General features: G+C 47.4%; 1 long non-coding RNA gene across 1 annotated transcript; it reads right to left on the bottom strand.

Moving 5' to 3' along the window:
• Positions 1-8,891: 8,891 nt before the first annotated feature.
• Positions 8,892-13,562, bottom strand: LOC137311402 (uncharacterized). Its single transcript, XR_010960343.1, has 3 exons — positions 13,532-13,562; positions 12,516-12,636; positions 8,892-9,307 (listed from the first exon to the last, which is right to left on the bottom strand). It is a non-coding gene; the product is annotated as an uncharacterized lncRNA (long non-coding RNA).
• Between the last annotated feature and the right edge of the window lie 1,201 nt (positions 13,563-14,763).

Raw genomic sequence — 14,763 nt, forward strand, 5'->3', positions numbered from 1 at the left:
TAGTGGTGTCCCCCAGGGATCTGTATAAATGAGGCAGATAAAGGAATAGAGAGCGGTATATCCAGGTTTGTTGATGACACCAAGTTAGGAGGCACAGTGAGTAGTGTAGATGGGAGCATAAAGTTGTAAAAGGAAATTGATAGATTCAGTGAGTTGGTAAAACTGTGTCAGATGGAGTTTACATAGAATTACATCGAATGTACATCACAGAAACAGGCAATTCGGCCCAACTAGACTATACCGGTGTTTATGCTGCAGACGAGCCTCCTCCAACCCCTCTTCATCGAACTCGATGAGCAAACACGAATATTCCTTTCTCCTCCATGTGTTTATCTCACTTCACCGTAAATGCATCCATGCGATTCGCCTTAACTACTCCTTGTGGGAGCGAGCTGCACATTCTAACGCCTCTCTGGATAAATATGTTTCTCTTGAATGCCAGATTGGATTTATTGATGACTATTATATTCATGGCCCTAAGTTCTGACGTCCCCACTCCCAAAAGTACAAACACCTTATCTACATCTGACCGATCAAACCCTTGCATAATCTTAAAGTCCTGTATCAGGTCACCCTCAGCCTTCTCTTTTCTCGACAAAAGAGCCCCAGACTGTTCAAAGTTTCAATCTGGGGAAGTGTGAGACCATCCACTTTGGCCCGAAGCAAGATAAATCAGAGTATTTTCGAAATGGTGAGAAGCCAGGAACTGTGGGTGAGCAGAGATACTTCGGGAAATCATGACGAGTTGGCAGACAGGTGCAAAAAATAATTAAAATGGCTAATGGAATATCGGCCTTTATCTCAAGGGAACTGGAATTCAAAAGGGTGGAAGTTATGTTAGAATTCTATAAACTCTGCTAAGGCCACATTTAGAGTACGGCATTCAGTCCTGGGCACCAGACCTCAGGAAGGATATATTGGCCTTGCAGGAGGTGCAGCGCAGAAAGACCAGAATGATACCGGGGCTAAAATGGTTACATTGTGAGGGCAAGTTGCGTGGACAAGGTTTGTATTTCCTCGTGTATAGAGGATTAAGTGGTGATGTAATTCAGGTGTTGAAGGTGATTCAATGATCCAATGGTGGGTGTGTGAGTTGGTGCTGAATCGGTCCCCTTCAGTGAAGAGAGGGTCAGCGGGCGCCTGACAGACACGGCTCGGAACGGGACTCGCTTCTCTCCGGCGGCAGCGGCTGGTTTAGAGAGATCTCTCTGTCTGCTGCTGTTACTCCACCTCCCGCACTCTGGGAGAACCGCGGAGGTCGGTCCTCATTTTTCTCTTATGGATCCGGCTCCATCCGTTTACTGTTGACGGGAGTGCGTCTGATACCAAGTCAGTCAGAAGCGGGTGCAAATCACAACATAGGCACAGGCCCAAGGACTGGGGACTGGTTTGATATTGGGTCCTTTTTAAGGGATAGGCTGTAGAATGTTTGTATAATAATAATGATCAGAATTAACTTTGATACAATGAAGTTTTCTTCAGTTATTTCCCATTTCCACCCTCACCAGTTTTATACAGTAACAGGTAACAATGTTTGAGGGATGTGATGTCCAGTGTTGGTGGAATCAGTGTAATTTAACTTAATACATTGAAGAATCTCTTGTCTATCCCAGGCTCTTACCTTAGGTTTCGACCCTCACCGAGTTTAAAATTGGTCACTCACTGATATAAATAAACCAGTAACAATCCCGAATCCTCAGCGGGGATATTTGTTCCGATACTTAATGACGGTCCCAATTTCCACTGAAATTCTCAATCAGCAAATCCCAGAGGCTGTTTCGGGTTTGACAAACTGTGAAACAGATTGTTTTAAAAGCCGGAAAGAGGGAAAAACTGGTGGTTGATATGAAGTGTTATACATTATCTCTTTCTGTTTCAGATTTACAATTTCTCTTTGTGTGTTACTGACAGGAGAGGCTATAACGGAGCCCAGTGACTGGGTAACGAGCTGCACTGAGTCATTGGCCTGTGTTACAGACCGGCTCGTTGGACCTGTTCATTTCGTGAACTCGCTGGTGTCTCAGCACGTGTGATGACTGAGTGAATCCCTTCCCACACACGGAGCAGGTGAACAGTCTCTCAACCAATGGGCATGCGTTGATGTGTCAGCAGTTCATTTCTGCTTCTAAAGCTCTTCTCACAGTCACTGCATTAAAAGGTCACTCAATAGTGTCAACAAGTTAATGTTTCAGAAGGTGGGATGATCGAGTGAATCTCTTCCCACACACGGAGCAGGTGAACAGTCTCTCCCCACTGTGAGTGCGTCGATGTCTCAGCAGTTCGTTTCTGATTTTAAATCTCTTCCCACAGTCAGAACATTTAAAGGTCTCTCAGTGTGAACTCGCTGGTGTTTCAGCAGGTTGGATGACCGAGTGAATCCCTTCCCACACACTGAGCAGGTGAACGGCCTCTCCGCAGTGTGAGTGCGTTGGTGTGACAGCAGATTACTTTTGCTTTTAAACCTCTTCTCAGTCAGAACATTTAAAAGGTCTCTCATCGGAGTGAACTCGTTGGTGTCTCAGCAGGATGGATGACCGAGTGAATCTCTTCCCACACACGGAGCAGGTGAACGGCCTCTCCCCAGTGTGAACTCGCTGGTGTCTCAGCAGGATGGATGACTGAGTGAATCTCTTCCCACACACGGTGCAGATGAACGGCCTCTCCCCAGTGTGGGTGCGTTGGTGTCTCAGCAGTTCAATTTTGCTGTTAAACCTCTTCTCACAGTCAGAACATTTAAAAGGTCTCTCATTCGTGTGAACTCGCTGGTGTGTCAGGAGGTGAGATGACCGAGTGAATCCCTTCCCACACACAGAGCAGATGAACGGTCTCTCCCCAGTGTGAGTGCGTTGGTGTGTCAGCAGTTCAATTTTGCTTTTAAACCTCTTCTCACAGTCAGAACATTTAAAAGGCCTCTCCCCAGTGTGAACTCGCTGGTGTGTCAGGAGGAGGGATGACCGAGTGAATCCCTTCCCACACACGGAGCAGGTGAACGGTCTCTCCCCAGTGTGGGTACATTGGTGTGTCTGCAGATTCCTTTTGCATTTAAACCTTTTCTCACAGTCAGAACATTTAAAAGGTCTCTCCCCAGTGTGAACTCGCTGGTGTGTCAACAGGGTGGATGATTGAGTGAATCCCTTCCCACACACAGAGCAGGTGAACGGCCTCTCCGCAGTGTGAGTGCGTTGGTGTGACATCAGATTACTTTTGCTTTTAAACCTCTTCTCACAGTCAGAACATTTAAAAGGTCTCTCATCAGAGTGAGCTCGCTGGTGTGTCAGGAGGTGGGATGACCGAGTGAATCCCTTCCCACACACAGAGCAGGAGAACGGCCTCTCCCCAGTGTGACGGCGTCGATGAATTTCCAGCTCTGAAGGGGAAATGAATCCCTTCCCACATTCCCCACATTTCCACGGTTTCTCCGTGGTCCGGGTGTCCTTGTGTGTCTCCAGGTTGATGATCAGTTGAAGCCTCGTCCACACACAGAACACGTGTACGGTTTCTCCCCGCTGTGAACGGTGCGATGTTTTTTCTGGCTGTGTAACTGGTTAAAGCTCTTTCCACAGTCAGTGCACTGGAACACTCTCACTCGGGTGTGTGTGTCTCCGTGCTTTTCCACTCACACTGATGTTTGAAATCTTCTCCCACAGACAGAACAGACAAACATTTCTCCTTCCACATTCAAAGGCCGATGATATTCAAGTCCTGATGAATCGAGTGACTCTGTCAGATCTTGACGTGATCTTTGGTTTGAGTTTCCCTCTGTAAATCCTCCCCTGTAAAAGGAGTTTATAAAAGTTATCACTGTAATTACAGGATAGAAATTCAGATCAGATAGCTCTACTTTCTATGGAACACTATTTCCTCTCTCATTACTCAAAGCTGTAAATCCCCGTCCCACACAATCTCCCTCCTCCCTGTGCTGAAATCCAAATCCATCGCATCATCTTTCAGTGGCCCTAAACCATAAGTGAAAGGGTGTGAGAGAGTGTGAGTGTGTGAAAGAGTGTGAGAGAGTGTGAGTGTGAGAGAGTGTGAGTGTGAGAGTGTGAGTACAGCAGTGGGCTCGGTGTGGAGAATGAAGTGGGGCAGGTGGAGCATCTTTCAGTGGGGCAGCAGTGATCATAATCTCATTAGGTTCAGAACAGTTATGGAAAAGGACAGGGGACAGTCAAATGTGAAAATTCTTAACTGGAGGAGGGCTAATTCCAGTGAGTTAAAAAGGGATCTTGTCCAGGTGGATTGGAATCAAAAATTGGCAGGCAGAACAGTAATTGAATAGTGGGAGGCCTTCAAGGAGGAGTTGGTTTGGGTACAGAGTAGACAGATTCCCACGAGGAGGAAAGGAACAGCATCCAAAGCTGGAGCTCCCTGGATGACTGAAGATATAGAGATCACCATTTCCCCTTCATTTACAGACGTTCCCTGACTGATCACCATTTCTCCTTCATTTACAGACGCTCCCTGACCGATCACCATTTCCCCTTCATTTACAGACGTTCCCTGACTGATCACCATTTCTCCTTCATTTACAGACGCTCCCTGACCGATCACCATTTCTCCTTCATTTACAGACGCCCCTCGACCGATCACCATTTCTCCTTCATTTGCAGACGCCCCCCGACCAATCACCATTTCTCCTTCATTTACAGACGCTCCCTGACCGATCACCATTTCTCCTTCATTTTGCAGACGCTGCCTGACCGATCACCATTTCTCCTTCATTTACAGACGCTCCCTGACCGATCACCATTTCTCCTTCATTTACAGACGCTCCCTGACCGATCACCATTTCTCCTTCATTTACAGACGCTCCCTGACCGATCACCATTTCCCCTTCATTTACAGACGCTCCCTGACCGATCACCATTTCTCCTTCATTTACAGACGCTCCCTGACCGATCACCATTTCCCCTTCATTTACAGACGCTCCCTGACCGATCACCCTTTCTCCTTCATTTCCAGACGCTCCCTGACCGATCACCATTTCTCCTTCATTTACAGACGCTCCCTGACCGATCACCATTTCCCCTTCATTTACAGACGCTCCCTGACCGATCCCCATTTCTCCTTCATTTACAGACGCTCCCTGACCGATCCCCATTTCCCCTTCATTTCCCGGCGGGTAGTGAGGGGGGGATAATGTTCACTGTTTTATATTCGGGTCTGGGGCCGCACTCGGGGTTTGTAAAGCCTGAGCCTGGGCCTGAGCCCGGACCCGGGCCCCGGGGTTTATTGAGCCTCTTGCTCCGATCCTCTGACCTGCACCGAACGCGCTCCTCCCGCAGCCTCGACTGGCCGCGCATGCTCAGGACACACTGACCGATCATGAGTCACTACTGCGCCTGCGCACTGGGCTCCACTGATTCGGATAGGGCACAATCTGAACCGCGCTGCATGCTGGGTGATGCAGCCGCCATTGATGATCTTAATATCAGACCGAAAAACAAAGACATTGGAAGCAGATAATTCAAGTGTTTAATTTATTATATAAATAATTCAATCGTTCAATTCATTAAATAATCAATTGTTTAATTTATTACATAAACAATTAGTGTTTAATTTATCATAGAAATAATTCAATAGTTTGATTCATTATATAAATATTCCTTCGTTTAATTTATTACATAAAGAATTCAATATTTAGTTGAATTATTTATATAATAAATTAAACACGAGACTTCTTTATATAATAAAGTCAACAGTTGATTATGTGTAATGAATTAAACCTTTGAATTATTTATATAATAAATTAAACAATTGATTATTTATACAATAAATAATGTTTTGAAATTCTTCATACAATAAATTAAATAATGGATTATTAATATGATTAAATAAACACTTGAATCTTTGTATGATAAGTTAAACCTGTGAATTAATTATATAATTTAAACACTTGACCTCTTTATATAATAAACTAAACAATTGGTTATTTATATAATAAATTAAACAATTGATTTTTTTATATAATAAATTAAACACCTGAATTATTTATATAATAAATTAAACAATTGTTTCTTCACAGAATAAATTTAACACTTGAATTATTTGTATAATAATTTCATCAATTGAATTATTTAGATGCTTAATTTATGAAAATAATTCAATAGTTTAATTTAACAACTGACGTAGTTATGTAAGAAATTAAACAATTGATTATTTATATAATGAATTAAACTATTGAATTATTTATATAATAAATGAAACAGTTGAATTATTTAAATAATAAATTAAACAAATAAACTATTTATGTAATAAATTATACACTTGAATGCTTCATTAATAAATTAAACACTTGTTTATTTGTATAATAAATTCACCAATTGAATTATTTATACAATAAATTAAACGGAACTATTTATATATTAAATTATACACTTGAATTATTATATAATTAAACTACTGAATTATTTATCCAATATATTAATCAATTTAATTATTCATAGAATAAATTAAACAATTCAATAATTTACATAAAAAATTAAACACTTGAATTATTTATAATATATTGAACAATTGAATTATTTACATAATAAATTTAGCTATTGAATTTTTTATACAATAAATTAAACTCTTGGTTATTTATATAATAAATTAATCAATTGAATAATTTAAACTATTGAATTCTCTTTATAATAAATGAAACATTTGAAGTATTCATATAATAAATTAAACACTTGAAAACAATTTAATTATTGATATAACAAAATAAGCAATTCATTACTTATTTAATGAATTAAACTATTGAGTTATTTATATTACATTTTAAACTTTTCAATTATTTATATAATAAATGAAGCCAGCTTGGACAAAATGGCGGCAAGCGCGGCCACCATCTTGGAAAAAATGGCAGCTGCCGCCATCTTGTCAGATGGCGGCAAGAGGCCGACAGACTGTCCCCAGTGATCCCGCAGTGACCCCAGGATGTCCCAGTGACCCCAGAGTGATGCCTGTCCCTTTCGAACAGGTCAATCCCACCACCAAGAATCTTACAGCGCAGGAGGCCTCTCGGCCCATCATGCCTGTGCTGGCTCTTTGAAAGAGCTGTCCAATTAGTCCCACTCCCCTGCCCTTTCCCCACAGCCCTGCAAATGTTTCCTTTCAGTGTTTATCCAATTCCCTTTTGAAAGTTATTATTAAATCTGCTTCCACCGCCCTTTCAGGCAGCGCATTCCAGATCATAACTCGCTGCGTAAAATAAAACCCTCATCGCCATCTGGTTCTTTTGCCAATTACCTTAAATCTGTGTCCTCTGGTTGCCGACCCTTCTGCCACTGGAAATAGTTTCTCCTTATTTAATCTATTAAAACTCTTCATAATTTTGAACACCTCTATTAAATCTCCCCGTAACCTTCTCTGCTCAAAAGAGAATAATCCCAGTCTCTCCGCATAACTGAAGTCCCTCATCCCTGGTACCATTCTAGTAAATCTCCTCTGCACCCTCTCCAAGGCTTTGACATCCTTCCTAAAGTGTGGCACCCAGAATTGGACACAATACTCCAGCTGAGGCCTAACCAGTGTTTTAGAAAGGTTTAGTATAACTTCCTTGCTTTCGTATTCGATGCCTCTATTAATAAAGCCCAGGATCCTTCAAGGATTTGTGTCTGTGCACTCCCCAGGTCTCTCTGTTCCTGCATTCCCTTTAAAATTGTACCATTTAGTTTATATTGCCTCTCCTCATTCTTCCTGCCAAAATGTATCACTTCCCACTTCTCTGCATTAAATTTCATCTGCCATGTGTCTGCCCATTCCACCAGTCTATGTCCTCCTGAAGTCTGTTACTATCCTCCACATTGTTTACTACATTTCCGAGTTTCGTGTCATCTGCAAAGTTTGAAATTATACCCTGAATACCCAAGTGCAAGTCATTAATATATATCAAAAAGAGCAGTGGTCCTAATACTGACCCCTGGGGAACACCACTGTATATTTCCCTCCAGTCTGAAAAACAACCGTTCACCACTACTCTCTGTCCCTTAGCCAATTTTGTAACCATGCAGCCACTGTCCCTTTAATCCCAGGGGCTTCAAATGATCCCTTCTGTCTCTGGACCCCGTTTATACCGTCCTTCCCCAAAAACTTATTCCACAACTCTGCCCTCTGGTGTAGAAAGGTCCCAGCCCTCTGACTCCAACTCCCTGGTTTAGATGAGTGGAGGCCTCCAGCCCATGGAGCACCCCATCTAACGGCCCATGAAAGGACTCTGTGTTTTCCCTCTGCTACCCTACTGAGAGCCTCCCCTCCGGGTGTTCCATCCTGCCCACACTCGCCCCAGTTTGTACACACGTTCCCTTATCCTGCAGTCAAACTTGGAATGAAAATATGCAGAATCTTATCTGCCTCCACAAGGCCCCCTTGTCAGAAGGTGGTGGGTTCGAGCCCCACTCCAGAGACTCGAGCACCTAATCCAGGCCGACACTCCCAGTGCAGTACTGAGGGAGTGCCGCACTGTCTGAGGTGCCGTCTTTCGGATGAGACGTTAAACTGAGTCCCTGCCTGCCCCTCTCAGGTGGACGTAAAAGATCCCACGGCCACTAATGGGAGAAGAGCAGAATTCTCCCCTGGGTGTTCTGGCCAATATTTATCCCTCAACCAATGCCACTAAAACACAGATTATCTGGTCATTATCACAACGCTGTTTGTGGGATCTTGCTGTGCGCAAATTGGCTGCCCGTTTCCTAAATTGCAACAGTGACTACACTTCAAAATAGTACATTATTGGCTATAAAGTCCTTTGGGACATCCCGAGGTCGTGGAAGGGGCTATATAAATGTACGTTTTTTAAAAAACTAAGTCCCTTTGACACTGGGGATCAGTCCTGCAGTCCTTTTAACTCCTGGCCCCTGGTACCCAAGCCCTGGACCACCCCTCTTTACTCCGAGGGCGAGTGGAGGGCAGTTGGGGCAAGGGATGCTTTGCCACAAAGTGCCTGAAGCAGAGCCCACTGCATCTTTCACAGGACGACTGGATAACCGTATGAAGCTGAGGCTCGTGCTATGGGGGAGAGAAGGGGAGAGGGGCTTATGTCCCGGGAGGTGGAGGGAGCTAAAACCCACAAACTTCTGACTCGGAGGGGTGAGTGACGCTGACCGAGGAACGAGACAGGGTCCCCGAGACCGAGAGCAGTAAGTGGAGAAGGGGCGGGTGTTGCAGACTGAAGCCTGTGCTGGGTGCTCCTACCATTGGTGTCCCTCATCTCTTCCTCTCGCTGCTTCATGTCGGCAAAGTCATTGACGATCGACTCTGACAGATCCTCCAATCGTCGCAGCTCCACCTCAAGTGGCTTCAGCTTCTCCGCCTTGGCGATCTGGGCAGGGAGAGAGAGAGAGAGAGACGGCCTGTAAGATCGGACAAAGATGTAGTAAATCCATTGTTGACTTGAGAGACCCACACTACAGAAAGGATATTGAAGCACTGGAGGCAGTGCGGGAAGGATTTACAAGGACGTTACAGGAATTGAGTGGATGCGGACGTGCCCGTCACGATAGATTGAGCAGGCTGGGGCTCTTTTCTCTGTAAAAGACTAAAAGGAGACCCGATAGAGATATTCAAAATTAGGATTGGTGAATGTGGAGAAACTGCTTCCACTAGTGGGGGAGACCAGAACAAGGGGGCCGAAATATAAGAGAGGCACGAAAAGATCAAGTAAAGAATTCAGGAGGAATTTCTTTACAGAGAGCGGTGAGAATGTGGAACTCGCTGCGAAACAGAGTGATTGAGGCGAATAGTATTTAAGGGGAGGCTTGATGCGTATATGAGGGAGAAAGGAATCGAGGGATATGGGGGCAGAGTGGGAGGAGGCTCGTGTGGAGGATAAACACCAGCATGAAGCCACTGGGCCGAATGGCCTGTTTCTCTGCTGTAGATTCTACATTACCGCAGGGAAGGGGATATAAAGCACGGACACTCACATCCTCATAGTTCTTGGCTTCAACTCCATGTTTGGTGTTCAGAATAATCAGCTGGTCAGGAACTCGAAAATGGCCTGAGAACAAGAAAACACCGAGCTTAGGACCGGCCCCCGCCGACACCCCGTGTGGGACCCGCGCCCCCGCCGACATTACTGCTCCATGGTCATGGAACTGCGCACTCCCACAGGGGCCCCTGAACCCCCAAACCCACGGGGACTACGTACTCCCACAGGGGCCCCTGAACCCCCAAACCCACGGGGACTACGTACTCCCACACGGGCCCCTGAACCCCCAAACCCACGGGGACTCCGCACTCCCACACGGGACCCTGAACCCCCAAACCCACGGGGACTCCGCACTCCCACACGGGCCCCTGAACCCCCAAACCCACGGGGACTCCGTACTCCCACACGGGTCCCTGAACCCCCAAACCCATGGGGACTCCGCACTCCCACACGGCCCCTGAACCCCCAAACCCACGGGGACTCCGCACTCCCACAGGGGCCCCTGAACCCCCAAACCCACGGGGACTCCGCACTCCCACACGGGCCCCCGAACCCCCAAACCCACGGGGACTCCGCACTCCCACACGGGCCCCCGAACCCCCAAACCCACGGGGACTCCGCACTCCCACAGGGGCCCCTGAACCCCCAAACCCACGGGGACTCCGCACTCCCACACGGGCCCCCGAACCCCCAAACCCATGGGGACTCCGCACTCCCACACGGCCCCTGAACCCCCAAACCCACGGGGACTCCGCACTCCCACAGGGGCCTCTGAACCCCCAAACCCACGGGGACTCCGCACTCCCACAGGGGCCTCTGAACCCCCAAACCCACGGGGACTCCGCACTCCCACACAGGCCCCAGAACCCCCAAACCCACGGGGACTACGTACTCCCACACGGGTCCCTGAACCCCCTGGCTTCTGTGGGGGATACCGGGAGGAGGCCGAGATGGATCATCCACTCGGCACTTCTGGCTGAAGATGGCTGCAAACGCTTCAGCCTGGTCTTTTGCACTCACGTGCTGGACTCCGCCATCATTGAGGATGGGGATGTTTACAGAGCCTCCTCCTCCCGTTAGTTGTTTAATTGTCCACCACCATTCACGACTGGATGTAGCAGGACTGCAGAGCTTTGATCTGATCCGTTGGTTGTGGAATCACTTAGCTCTGTCTATAGCATGTTGGTTCCGCTGTTTACCATGCATGTAGTCCTGAGTTGTAGCTTCACCAGGTTGGCACCTCATTTTTAGCTATGTCTGGTGGTGCTCCTGGCATGCTCTTATACACTCCTCATTGAACCAGGGTTGATCCCCTGGCTTGTTGGTAATGGTGGAGTGAGGAAAATGTCGGGCCATGAGGTTACAGATTGTGCTGGAATACAATTCTGCTGCTGCTGATGGCCCACAGCGCCTCATGGATGCCCAGTTTTGAGCTGCTAGATCTGTTCTGAATCGATCCCATTTAGCACGGTGGTAGTGCCACACAACACGTTGGATGGTGTCCTCAGTGCGAAGACGGGACTTCGTCTCCACGAGGACTGTGCGGTGGTCACTCCTACCAATACTGTCATGGACAGATGCATCTGTGACAGGTGGATTGGTGAGGGCAAAGTCAAGTAGGTTTTTCCCTCGTGTTGGTTTGCTCATCACCTGCCGCAGGCCCAGTCTGGCAGCTATGTTGCGAACAGTCCTTTTATACTTGTTTTAACTGTCTGATTCACTTGTTTTATTCCTTATGCTATCTGCACTTGTGGAGAGAACTCTTATTTGGGCAACAGACCTACTGGACCACATCTCGAATATACTGTGTGCAGTTTTGGTCTCCTTATTTAAGGAAGGACATAATTGCTTTGGAGGCGGTTCAGAGAAGGTTCACTCGACTGATTCCTGGGATGAGGGGGTTATCTTATGAGGAAAGGTTGGACAAGTTGGGCCTGGACACACTGGAGTTTAGAAGAATGAGAGGTGATCTTATTGAAACAGATAAGATCCTGAGGAGACTAGAAGGGGTAGATGCTGAGAGGATGTTTCCCCTTGTGGGAGAGACTAGAACTCGGGGACCACAGTTTAAAAATAAATGGTCTCCCATTTAAGACGGAGATGAGGAGAAACTTTTTCTCTCAGAGGGTGGTGAGTCTGTGGAACTCCCTTCCCCAGAGAGCGGTGGAGGCCGGGTCAGTGAATCTTTTTAAGGCTGAGTTAGATAGATTCCTGATTAACAGGGGAGTCAAAGGTTATAGTTGGTAGATGGGAAAGTAGGGTTGAGGTCACAATCAGATCAGCCTTGATCTTATCAAATGGCAGAGGGGCCGAATGGCCGAGTCCTGCTCTTAATTCGTAGGTTCTGATGCTGTTTTTCTCACTTCTTAAATATATCACACTTGTTTTTCATCACTGCTGTATTATTTTTTAATCAGTTATTTTATTATTTCCTGTATTTTTTGATGAACCTGAAGTATTTATATTACCTGTGACACTATTTGTGACCTGGACTTTGTTCTCATCCCTTTTTCTTATCAGTGAGCTATTTTCACTTTTATTATTATTTCTGCCCGAGCCCTCCCCGTACCCCAGGATCCCCCCCCTCGGACTCACTCACCCGGGGGCAGGCGGCTCTCGAAGCAGATCTCGAACATGTCGTAGTCGTCAGTGGTGAAGGCGAATTTGCCCTTAGTCGCCTCCTCCTTAGAGTACAGGATGTGGCCGGAGGAGTCCGTCACCTGGGGGAGGGGAAACAGAGAGGTTACACCCTGGCTCCAGCCCGGAACTGTCCCCCACAGCTCCCTCCCCACACCACCCTCCCAATGGTGGAAAGGTACAAAAAGATCATTAAAAAGGATAATGGAACGTTGGCCTTTATCTCGAGGGCTGGAATACAAAGAGGTGGAAGTTATATTACAGCTGGACAGAGCTCTGGTCAGACCCCATCTGGAGACACTGCGTCCAGTTCTGGGCACCGTCCCCTCAGGAAGGATATATCGGCCTCGGAGGGGGTGCAGTGCAGATTCACCAGAATAACACCGGGGCTAAAAGGGTTAAATTACGAGGACAGGTTGCAGAGACGAGGCTTGTATTCCCTCGAGTGTAGAAGATTAAGGGGTGATCGAATCGAGGGGTTTAAGATGATTAAAGGATTTGATGGGGTCGATAGAGAGAAACTATTTCCTCTGGTGGGGGGAGTCCAGAACAAGGGGGAATAATCTTAAAATTAGAGCCCGGCCGTTCAGGGGTGATGTCAGGAAGCATTTCTTCACACAAAGGGGAGTGGGAATCTGGAACTCTCTCCCCGGAAAAGGGGGAGGCCGGGGGTCAATTGAAAATTTCAAAACTGAGATTGATGGATTTTTGTTGGGTGAGGGGATTAAAGGGAATGGAACCAAGGGGGGAAATGGAGTGAAATACAAATCAGACATGGTCGGACTGAATGGGGAACAAGGTCACTCCCCCCCCCCCTCCCCCCCCTCCCCCCCTCCCCCTCCCCCCCTCCCCCTCCCCCTCCCCCCCCCCCCTCCCCCTCCCCCTCCCCCCCCCCCTCCCTCTCTCTCCCCCCTCCCTCTCCCCCTTGAGGTGGGGGCGGGCGGCCGGCTGTTCGCTCAGCTCGGACTCTCCGCTCACCAGCCTGTCCTTGTGGATCTCCTCCCGCAGGTGGGATTTCTCTCTGATATGGGTGGGATTTCTCCCTGATACGGGTGGGATTTCTCCCTGATACGGGTGGGATTTCTCCCTGATAGGGGTGGGATTTCTCCCTGATAGGGGTGGGATTTCTCCCTGATATGGGTGGGATTTCTCCCTGATAGGGGTGGGATTTCTCCCTGATAGGGGTGGGATTTCTCCCTGATAGGGGTGGGATTTCTCCCTGACACGGGTGGGATTTCTCCCTGATATGGGTGGGATTTCTCCCTGACACGGGTGGGATTTCTCCCTGATACGGGTGGGATTTCTCTCTGATACGGGTGGGATTTCTCCCTGATAGGGGTGGGATTTCTCCCTGATATGGGTGGGATTTCTCCCTGATAGGGGTGGGATTTCTCCCTGATAGGGGTGGGATTTCTCCCTGATAGGGGTGGGATTTCTCCCTGACACGGGTGGGATTTCTCCCTGATACGGGTGGGATTTCTCTCTGATACGGGTGGGATTTCTCCCTGATACGGGTGGGATTTCTCTCTGATACGGGTGGGATTTCTCCCTGACACGGGTGGGATTTCTCCCTGACACGGGTGGGATTTCTCCCTGATATGGGTGGGATTTCTCTCTGATACGGGTGGGATTTCTCCCTGATATGGGTGGGATTTCTCCCTGACACGGGTGGGATTTCTCCCTGATACGGGTGGGATTTCTCCCTGATATGGGTGGGATTTCTCCCTGACACGGGTGGGATTTCTCCCTGATACGGGTGGGATTTCTCTCTGATACGGGTGGGATTTCTCCCTGATACGGGTGGGATTTCTCTCTGATACGGGTGGGATTTCTCCCTGACACGGGTGGGATTTCTCCCTGACACGGGTGGGATTTCTCCCTGATATGGGTGGGATTTCTCTCTGATACGGGTGGGATTTCTCTCTGATACGGGTGGGATTTCTCCCTGATGCGGGTGGGATTTCTCTCTGATGTGGGTGGGATTTCTCTCTGATATGGGTGGGATTTCTCTCTGATGTGGGTGGGATTTCTCTCTGATGTGGGTGGGATTTCTCTCTGATGTGGGTGGGATTTCTCTCTGATGTGGGTGGGATTTCTCCCTGATACGGGTGGGATTTCTCTCTGATCTGGGTGGGATTTCTCTCTGATGTGGGTGGGATTTCTCCCTGATACGGGTGGGATTTCTCCCTGATATGGGTGGGATTTCTCTC

This window comes from Heptranchias perlo, unplaced genomic scaffold (assembly GCF_035084215.1).
Source record: "Heptranchias perlo isolate sHepPer1 unplaced genomic scaffold, sHepPer1.hap1 HAP1_SCAFFOLD_335, whole genome shotgun sequence".
Classification (NCBI taxonomy): Eukaryota; Metazoa; Chordata; class Chondrichthyes; order Hexanchiformes; family Hexanchidae; genus Heptranchias; species Heptranchias perlo.